Consider the following 9,216-nt stretch of genomic DNA (forward strand, 5'->3'; position numbering starts at 1 on the left):
CAAGGGGCCGTCCATAAATGACGTCACGCGATTTTGGACGATTTTTGACCCCCCCCCCTCGTCACACGGCGTCACAAAAGGCAGGCCCCCCTCAAATATGACGTCACAAAGCTCTGCCCCCCCCCCCCAAAATAAAACATGCTTCAAGTCACTTTAAACTATTGTCATTGTAGTGCGTATTTAATGTGGCGCTGCACTCTGATGTTGTAGGAGAAAACATTTATTAAAATGTATTTTTTATTAAGTAGAACGTGTTGCCTTTATTTATTTAAAGTTGTGACAGCCTTGTAGGTCAATAGTCTTGGAGATGCACTGGCAAAATATCTGATCAACCCCAGCAAGGGAGCCTTGACCCTCGGAATCCTAAGAATAAGAAGATCTGAAAGTCCTCATTGCTGGTGGAAATCAATGGATCAAATTTCGATTTAAAGCTTTCGTGACTGCAGGGATTCATCTTCTTGGTTCTTTCGGTAAAGACGGCTGCTTGCGTTGTGGCCGAAACGTCGTGAGAATTATTTTATTATGTTTTATTTTTATTATTTTATTACTTCCCTTCTACGTGACTTTACCGAAAGAACCAAGAAGATCAATTGATCAGTTCCTGTAAGTAACGTGGGGCTAGTCCATTGTGACAATCCTCGTAAGCCAATAGCGGGGACCTTCTAATCAATTCGATAATCGATTGGCAGCCAAAACAAGTACAGGAGAACGGGTGTGACGTCTTCACCGCCGTAGCAATCAATGAACGCGAATCACGCGAATTTAACTGGGCACGTGGCCGCGCATTAGGTGAACCATGTGTTGTGGGGGCGGGGGGGGTGGAGACGTTTGGCGTTCCTGGAGAATTACCAGATGAGTCCTGATGAAGATAGACAGATTCGGCGTGGGGGGGAGGGGGCCTAAGAGGTTATAAGTGGGAGCTCGGAGCCAGAGCAGCCGTCTCTCTGCACACAGAGATATCCCGAGAGAGACAGCCGCACAGGGAGAGGGACAAAAAAAAATCTGCACAGCGACATACATCCACACAGAGAGAGACTCGCATACACAGAGAGAGATCCACCGAGAGAGACACACACAGAGACACACACATACACACGGAGAGAGACACACGTACACACTGAGAAAGACACACATACAGAGACACACATACACACAGAGAAAGACACACATACACACGGAGAGAGATCCACAGAGACACACATACACACATACACAGAGAGACTCATACATCCACAGAGAGAGACACATACATCCACAGAGAGACGTACACACATACATCCACAGAGAGACGTACACACATACATCCACAGAGAGAGACGTACACACATACATCCACAGAGAGAGACATACACACATACATCCACAGAGAGAGACATACACACATACATCCACAGAGAGAGACATACACACATACATCCACAGAGAGAGACATACACACATACATCCACAGAGAGAGACATACACACATACATCCACAGAGAGAGACATACACACATACATCCACAGAGAGAGACATACACACATACATCCACAGAGAGAGACATACACACATACATCCACAGAGAGAGACATACACACATACATCCACAGAGAGAGACATACACACATACATCCACAGAGAGAGACATACACACATACATCCACAGAGAGAGACATACACACATACATCCACAGAGAGAGACATACACACATACATCCACAGAGAGAGACATACACACATACATCCACAGAGAGACACATACACACATACATCCACAGAGAGAGACATACACACATACATCCACAGAGAGACACATACACACATACATCCACAGAGAGACACATACACACATACATCCACAGAGAGACACATACACACATACATCCACAGAGAGACACATACACACATACATCCACAGAGAGACACATACACACATACATCCACAGAGACACATCCACACAGACACACACACACACATACACACACAGAGAGAGACATCCACAGAGACAACTGCACGGACCGACAGCCATACCGTAGACACGACCGCAACGTGGCGACCAGCTCTCGTTCACCTGTGTAGATAAACTCTTGTCCGCCTCCGTCTGTTGACCTGGTGCACGTGGTCTCCGTGAGGCGGGCATGGCTTTCCACGTGGCCGTGATGATGATGATGTTGATGCTGCCCGGCTTCGTGTCGACCCGCGTGCCAGGTGAGCGAAACTCGCTGATCGGTTGACACAGCCACGCGAGTGATGTGTGGGGTGTGTGCATGGTGGGTACTTGTGTGCATGGTGTGTACGATACTGGGCGGCTTCATAGCTCCATCGGATTCCTCCAGGCTTAAATGATTCTGATGGTGTGAGTGTGGAGTGCCGATGTTGCATCGTGTGTACAACACGTGTGCCATGTTCGTATTGTGTGTGTCATGTGTGGAACACGTGTGTGCGCCATGCGTGTTGTGCTCGCACACAGGCACACATAACCGGGTGGGGAGTGGTGGGGCAGCGGTTGGCGCACTGCGGTGCCCGGCGTTCCAAAATCCGCGGCCCTGGCTAGACGGAATATTACAGCAGCAAGTTTTGTCTTGAAAGCTGTTCCTGTGGGCAACGCTGTCCCCCCCCCCTGGCCCTTCGTGGGTTGCGTGCTGGCTGTGACGACACTTGCCCCCCACAAACAGTCTCTGATCGTGGCATCTTTTTTTTGGCCATCTCAAATTATGAAAAATAATGGGTTTGACCCATTCTGTAAATAAAACAGGTGTTGTGATGTTTAAACGTCAAATCGAAACATTTTTGCAAGGAATCGTCAAGCCTGCTTTAACCACACGTACTCGTGGCAAAACACGCGGCTCTGATAATGTACAAATTGTCTTTGAAACTGATTGATCTACACCAGAGGACAGCCTTGTTCTTCATGGCCTAGTCTCACCACCAGTGTCAGATCGGAGAACAACGCCAAAGGACGAACGGTACAAAGACAATGCACTTGTCAGAGCATTTACAGCTATAAACGCTCTGACACGTAAAAACCGCTTCTTATGTTTCATACTTTGATGCAAACAAAAAAGGTCCCATGACAGAGCTGCTCGCCCCGAGCTGCAAATGTTCTGGCACGTGTGGCATTGTCTTTGTGCTGTCCGTCTTTTGGCGTTGTCCTCTGGTCTGACACTGGGGAGACTAGGCCATGAAGAAGGCTAGATTTGAAGCTTTCGTGACTGCAAGGATTCTTACTCTTAGGTTTTTTCGGTAAAGTCAAGTAGGTAAATTTTTTTAAATTAAAATAATAAGATAATAGAAATAAAATAATAAATCACGACTTAGACTTGTGTTGCTCCGAAAGTTGCGATGTATTATTTTATTTCTATTATTTTATTATAATTAGTATATTTTTATTATTATTTTTATTATTTATTTTTCTTTTTGCCTACGTGACATTACCGAAAAAACTAAGAGTATGAAGAAGGCTGCTGACCTCTGTTGTAGGCCAATCGGTTTCAAAGATAATGCCTATATTCTTGGTTCTTTAGGTAAAGTCACTTAGAAGGGAAATAATAAAATGATAAAAATAAAAGTCTTTTTTTGTATTATGTAATATTTTTTGTTATTTTCCCTTTATAATGCCTATATATTACCTAAGCGTATTTGTTTGCATGTCCACACACTAGCACCTTGTGTGGTTAATGCCGCACTTGATTCCTTAAAAAAAAGTTTCTGTTTGATTGCCAGAAAAAGGGTAATCGCCCTACTCTTGATTTTCCATAGCCTGTAATCGGCTACACGAGGCAGCTCTTTGTCTGTGTGTCTCTGTGTGCGCAGGCAGCCACATCGGCAGCAGCGTCGCTCTGCCGGCCCCGAGCTACGAGTTTCTGGAGGAGCACTCCGGCTCCTTGACGGTGGATCACCCCCCACCACCACCGCCGCTCCTCCTCCTCCACGCCACCCACAACCCAACCGGGTCGCACCGAGGCCACGCACGCCACCAACCCGGCGGTGAGGAACTTGGCGAAGATCCCGAAACGCCTTCCTCCCGTCTCCCATGCAAGTCGTCGCGTCGCTTGGCTCCTCCCACTCTCAACCAGTATATATACAAAGGGCCGTTTTATTCTTTGGTTCTTTCGGTGAAGTCGCGTATAAAGATACATTAATAAATTAAATACTAGCATACGACGTTTCGATTGCTACACAAGCAATCATCATCAGGTATAAATGAAATAGAAACACAAATTTAGTATACTTAGAAATGTAATGTAATACAACAGAGTCGGATAACATAACAGTCAACACCCTATCTGGTTGATTACGTTCTTCCTGAGAATGCTAAAATTGATCTCTCTCTCAAATTTTAGCATTCTCAGGAAGAACGTAATCAACCAGATATGGTGTTGACTGTTATGTTATACGACTCTGTTGTATTACATTACATTTCTAAGTATACTAGATTTGTGTTTATATTTAATTAATATCTGATAATGATTGCTTGTGTTGCAATCGAAACGTCGTATGCTAGTATTTAATTAAATTTATTATTTTATCTTTATACGTGACTTTACCGAAAGAACCAAAGAATAATTCCTGCAGTGACGAAAGCTCCAAATTAAGTAAGGACTGTTTTCTTGGAATTTCTCTTACTTGATACAGCAGCAATCGTGCTGTGACGGTTCCACCTGAAGACGGAAGCTTGTGTTGCCTCCGAAACGTCGTGATTTTTATTTTATTTTTATTTTACTTTAATTCATTTAAATTTTTTACCTACGTGACTTTACCGAAAAAACCTAACAATATGGGCATTGTTTGTCGTTTCCCCATTCGCCCATCTTCGTTTGGTATTGCCCGGGGGTTGAGTAGTGGCCTAGCGGTTAGCGCACTGCGTTATAAATCCCGGAAGGCCCCCAGTTGGATTCCCAGCAACGGCCAACATCGTTGATATATGAAACGGTCCCGGTGTGACAAGCTAAAATAAGCCCTGCCCCGATTAAACCCGGGTATAGTTTGGCCCAGGCCAGAGTATACCCGGGGGGATAAAGTGTCCGAGGCTAAACTATACCCCCCGGGGGTTTAAACTAGACTGGGCCAGACCATACCCCCTCTCCAGGCCAGAATATGCCCCATGTGAAAGTTCAAAGGCAATTATCCATACAGAGAACAGCCGACAATGAACTTCAATCAATATCTAAAAAGCGTATAAATGGAAGTAAGAATCTCAATTTGATCAATTGAAGCATTTTTAGGGTTGGGGTTATTATTAAAGTTTTTATGGTTGAAGCAAGCAAAGTCGATGTTGTTTACAGTTTTAAATAAAATGTTGGAAAAATTTAGTAATTCATTTTTCGATTTAATTCATGTGTATATCGCTCAACACTTACTATCATGGGGGTATGATTTGGCCTAGAGGGGCATAATTTGGCCTAGGCCATAATATACTCCAGAGTATAAATTAGCCTAGGCCATAATATACCCGGGTATAATCTAGCCTAGGCCGTTTTAACCCCTGGTATACTATGGCCTGTGGGTATACTACACCTGTGGGTACACTGCGGCCTGTGGGTACACTACGGCCTGTGGGTATACTACACCTGTGGGTACACTGCGGCCTGTGGGTACACTGCGGCCTGTGGGTACACTACACCTGTGGGTACACTACACCTGTGGGTACACTACGGCCTGTGGGTACACTACGGCCTGTGGGTACACTACGACCTGTGGGTACACTACGGCCTGTGGGTACACTACACCTGTGGGTACACTACGACCTGTGGGTACAGTACGGCCTGTGGGTACACTACGGCCTGTGGGTATACTACACCTGTGGGTACACTACGGCCTGTGGGTACACTACGGCCTGTGGGTACACTACGACCTGTGGGTACAGTACGGCCTGTGGGTACAGTACGGCCTGTGGGTATACTACACCTGTGGGTACACTACGGCCTGTGGGTACACTACACCTGTGGGTACACTACGGCCTGTGGGTACACTACGACCTGTGGGTACACTACGGCCTGTGGGTATACTACACCTGTGGGTATACTACGGCCTGTGGGTATACTACACCTGTGGGTACACTACGGCCTGTGGGTACACTACGGCCTGTGGGTACACTACGGCCTGTGGGTACACTACGGCCTGTGGGTACACTACGGCCTGTGGGTACACTACACCTGTGGGTACACTACGACCTGTGGGTACACTACGACCTGTGGGTACACTACGACCTGTGGGTACACTACACCTGTGGGTATACTACACCTGTGGGTACACTACGACCTGTGGGTACACTACGGCCTGTGGGTACACTACACCTGTGGGTACACTACACCTGTGGGTACACTACGGCCTGTGGGTACACTACGGCCTGTGGGTACACTGCGGCCTGTGGGTACACTGCGGCCTGTGGGTACACTGCGGCCTGTGGGTACACTGCGGCCTGTGGGTACACTGCGGCCTGTGGGTACACTGCGGCCTGTGGGTACACTGCGGCCTGTGGGTACACTACGCCTGTGGGGTACACTGCGGCCTGTGGGTACACTGCGGCCTGTGGGTACACTACGCCTGTGGGTACACTGCGCCTGTGGGTACACTGCGCCTGTGGGTACACTGCGCCTGTGGGTATACTACGCCTGTGGGTACACTGCGGCCTGTGGGTACACTGCGGCCTGTGGGTACACTACACCTGTGGGTACACTACGGCCTGTGGGTACACTACGACCTGTGGTACACTACGGCCTGTGGGTACACTACGGCCTGTGGGTACACTACACCTGTGGGTACAGTACGGCCTGTGGGTACAGTACGGCCTGTGGGTACACTACGGCCTGTGGGTACACTGCGGCCTGTGGGTACACTGCGGCCTGTGGGTACACTGCGGCCTGTGGGTACACTGCGGCCTGTGGGTACACTGCGGCCTGTGGGTACACTGCGGCCTGTGGGTACACTACGGCCTGTGGGTACACTACGCCTGTGGGTACACTGCGGCCTGTGGGTACACTGCGGCCTGTGGGTACACTGCGCCTGTGGGTACACTGCGCCTGTGGGTACACTGCGCCTGTGGGTACACTGCGCCTGTGGGTACACTGCGGCCTGTGGGTACACTACGCCTGTGGGTACACTACGCCTGTGGGTACACTACGCCTGTGGGTACACTACGCCTGTGGGTACACTGCGGCCTGTGGGTACACTGCGGCCTGTGGGTACACTACGGCCCTGTGGGTACACTACGCCTGTGGGTACACTACGGCCTGTGGGTACACTACGGCCTGTGGGTACACTACGACCTGTGGGTACACTACGACCTGTGGGTACACTACGACCTGTGGGTACACTACGGCCTGTGGGTACACTACGGCCTGTGGGTACACTACGGCCTGTGGGTACACTACGGCCTGTGGGTACACTACGGCCTGTGGGTACACTACGGCCTGTGGGTACACTACGGCCTGTGGGTACACTACGGCCTGTGGGTACACTACGGCCTGTGGGTACACTACGGCCTGTGGGTACACTACGGCCTGTGGGTACACTACGGCCTGTGGGTACACTACGGCCTGTGGGTACACTACGGCCTGTGGGTACACTACGGCCTGTGGGTACACTACGGCCTGTGGGTACACTACGGCCTGTGGGTACACTACGGCCTGTGGGTACACTACGGCCTGTGGGTACACTACGGCCTGTGGGTACACTAAGCCTGTGGGTACACTGCGGCCTGTGGGTACACTGCGGCCTGTGGGTACACTGCGGCCTGTGGGTACACTGCGGCCTGTGGGTACACTGCGGCCTGTGGGTACACTGCGGCCTGTGGGTACACTGCGGCCTGTGGGTACACTGCGGCCTGTGGGTACACTGCGGCCTGTGGGTACACTGCGGCCTGTGGGTACACTGCGGCCTGTGGGTACACTGCGGCCTGTGGGTACACTGCGGCCTGTGGGTACACTGCGGCCTGTGGGTACACTGCGGCCTGTGGGTACACTGCGGCCTGTGGGTACACTGCGGCCTGTGGGTACACTGCGGCCTGTTACACCGGTTGGCACAATCCCCCCGTTCGCCCGTCGTCCAATCCACACTGGCTGGCTTGAAGTTATAAGCAACCCCCATGACTTGACTGTGGGTTAGGCCTTCATCCAGCAGTGCATTGACGAAAGGGCGTCGTTCAGATGCTCTCAAGGAAATCATCGCCCCTGGTTCTCTATTGGGGGTGGCCCTGCTTGCGATTTGAGACGTTTGGGCCAATCCCATTTCTCAGAGTTTAGCTTCGTGTCGGAGGAAAACCAGAGATCCTGCAGTAAACAAGGAAGGCCTCTCGGAATTTTGCCTACTTGATGCAGCAAATCTGGCTGTGACGGTCCCACCTGATGACGGAGACTTGTGTTGCCTCTGAAACGTCGTGATTTTATTATTTTTTTTGTTATTTAATTTCATTCTTTACCTACGTGACTTTACCGAAAGAACTGAGTATGGAAGGTCTTGCCACCGTGTGCTGGCGTCCACGGTACATTAAAAAAAAAAACCTAAATTCGACAAATGTATCTGCAAAGTACTGCTCGGTTGGGGGGGGGTCACACGTCAGTATCGGCCCCCCCCCTCCCGTGAAACTACCGCAGACCGCGTTCCTCCAAACGCAGGCACGGCGCCTTCCTTCGTGATGAACGCCCTGATTCGGTTCGATTCCCAGCGCCGGTCTCCTTGCTGTGTATGTTATAGGGCAGTGTTCTTCACACATTTACAGACTGTGGAGGTGGCACTTTGGTCGATAAGATTATCATCGGTGCGAGGGCCACCACGCATTTCAAATCGCTGCCGAGTTTGACGGGCAGCACGGTGATGATGTTGGGGGGTGTCGTCCCGCCTTGTGGATTGTCAAGGGCCGCACTAAAGGCCACCAGGGGCAGCCAGTGGCCTGCGGGGCCTTGCGATGATGAGAACGCCGCTGTAGAGTTTGTGTTCTCCTCTATTCTGCAGCGGTTTCTCCGGTGTTCTTCAGTTTATAGACTCCTGTAGCTTAACACACACGCGTAGTATCTGGTATTGGCCAAACAATACCTTAATTTTAGATTTGAAGCTTTCGTGACTGCAAGGATTCATATTCTTAGGTTTTTTCGGTAAAGTCACGTAGGTAAAAAATTAAAATTAATAAAAGTAAAATAAAAATATAAAAATCACGACATTTTGGAGGCAACACAAGCTTCCGTCTTCAGGTGGAACCGTCACAGCACGATAGCTGTATCAAGTGACTTTACCGAAA

This window comes from Lampetra planeri, chromosome 63, assembly GCF_965212315.1.
Source record: "Lampetra planeri chromosome 63, kcLamPlan1.2.h2, whole genome shotgun sequence".
NCBI lineage: Eukaryota > Metazoa > Chordata > Hyperoartia > Petromyzontiformes > Petromyzontidae > Lampetra > Lampetra planeri.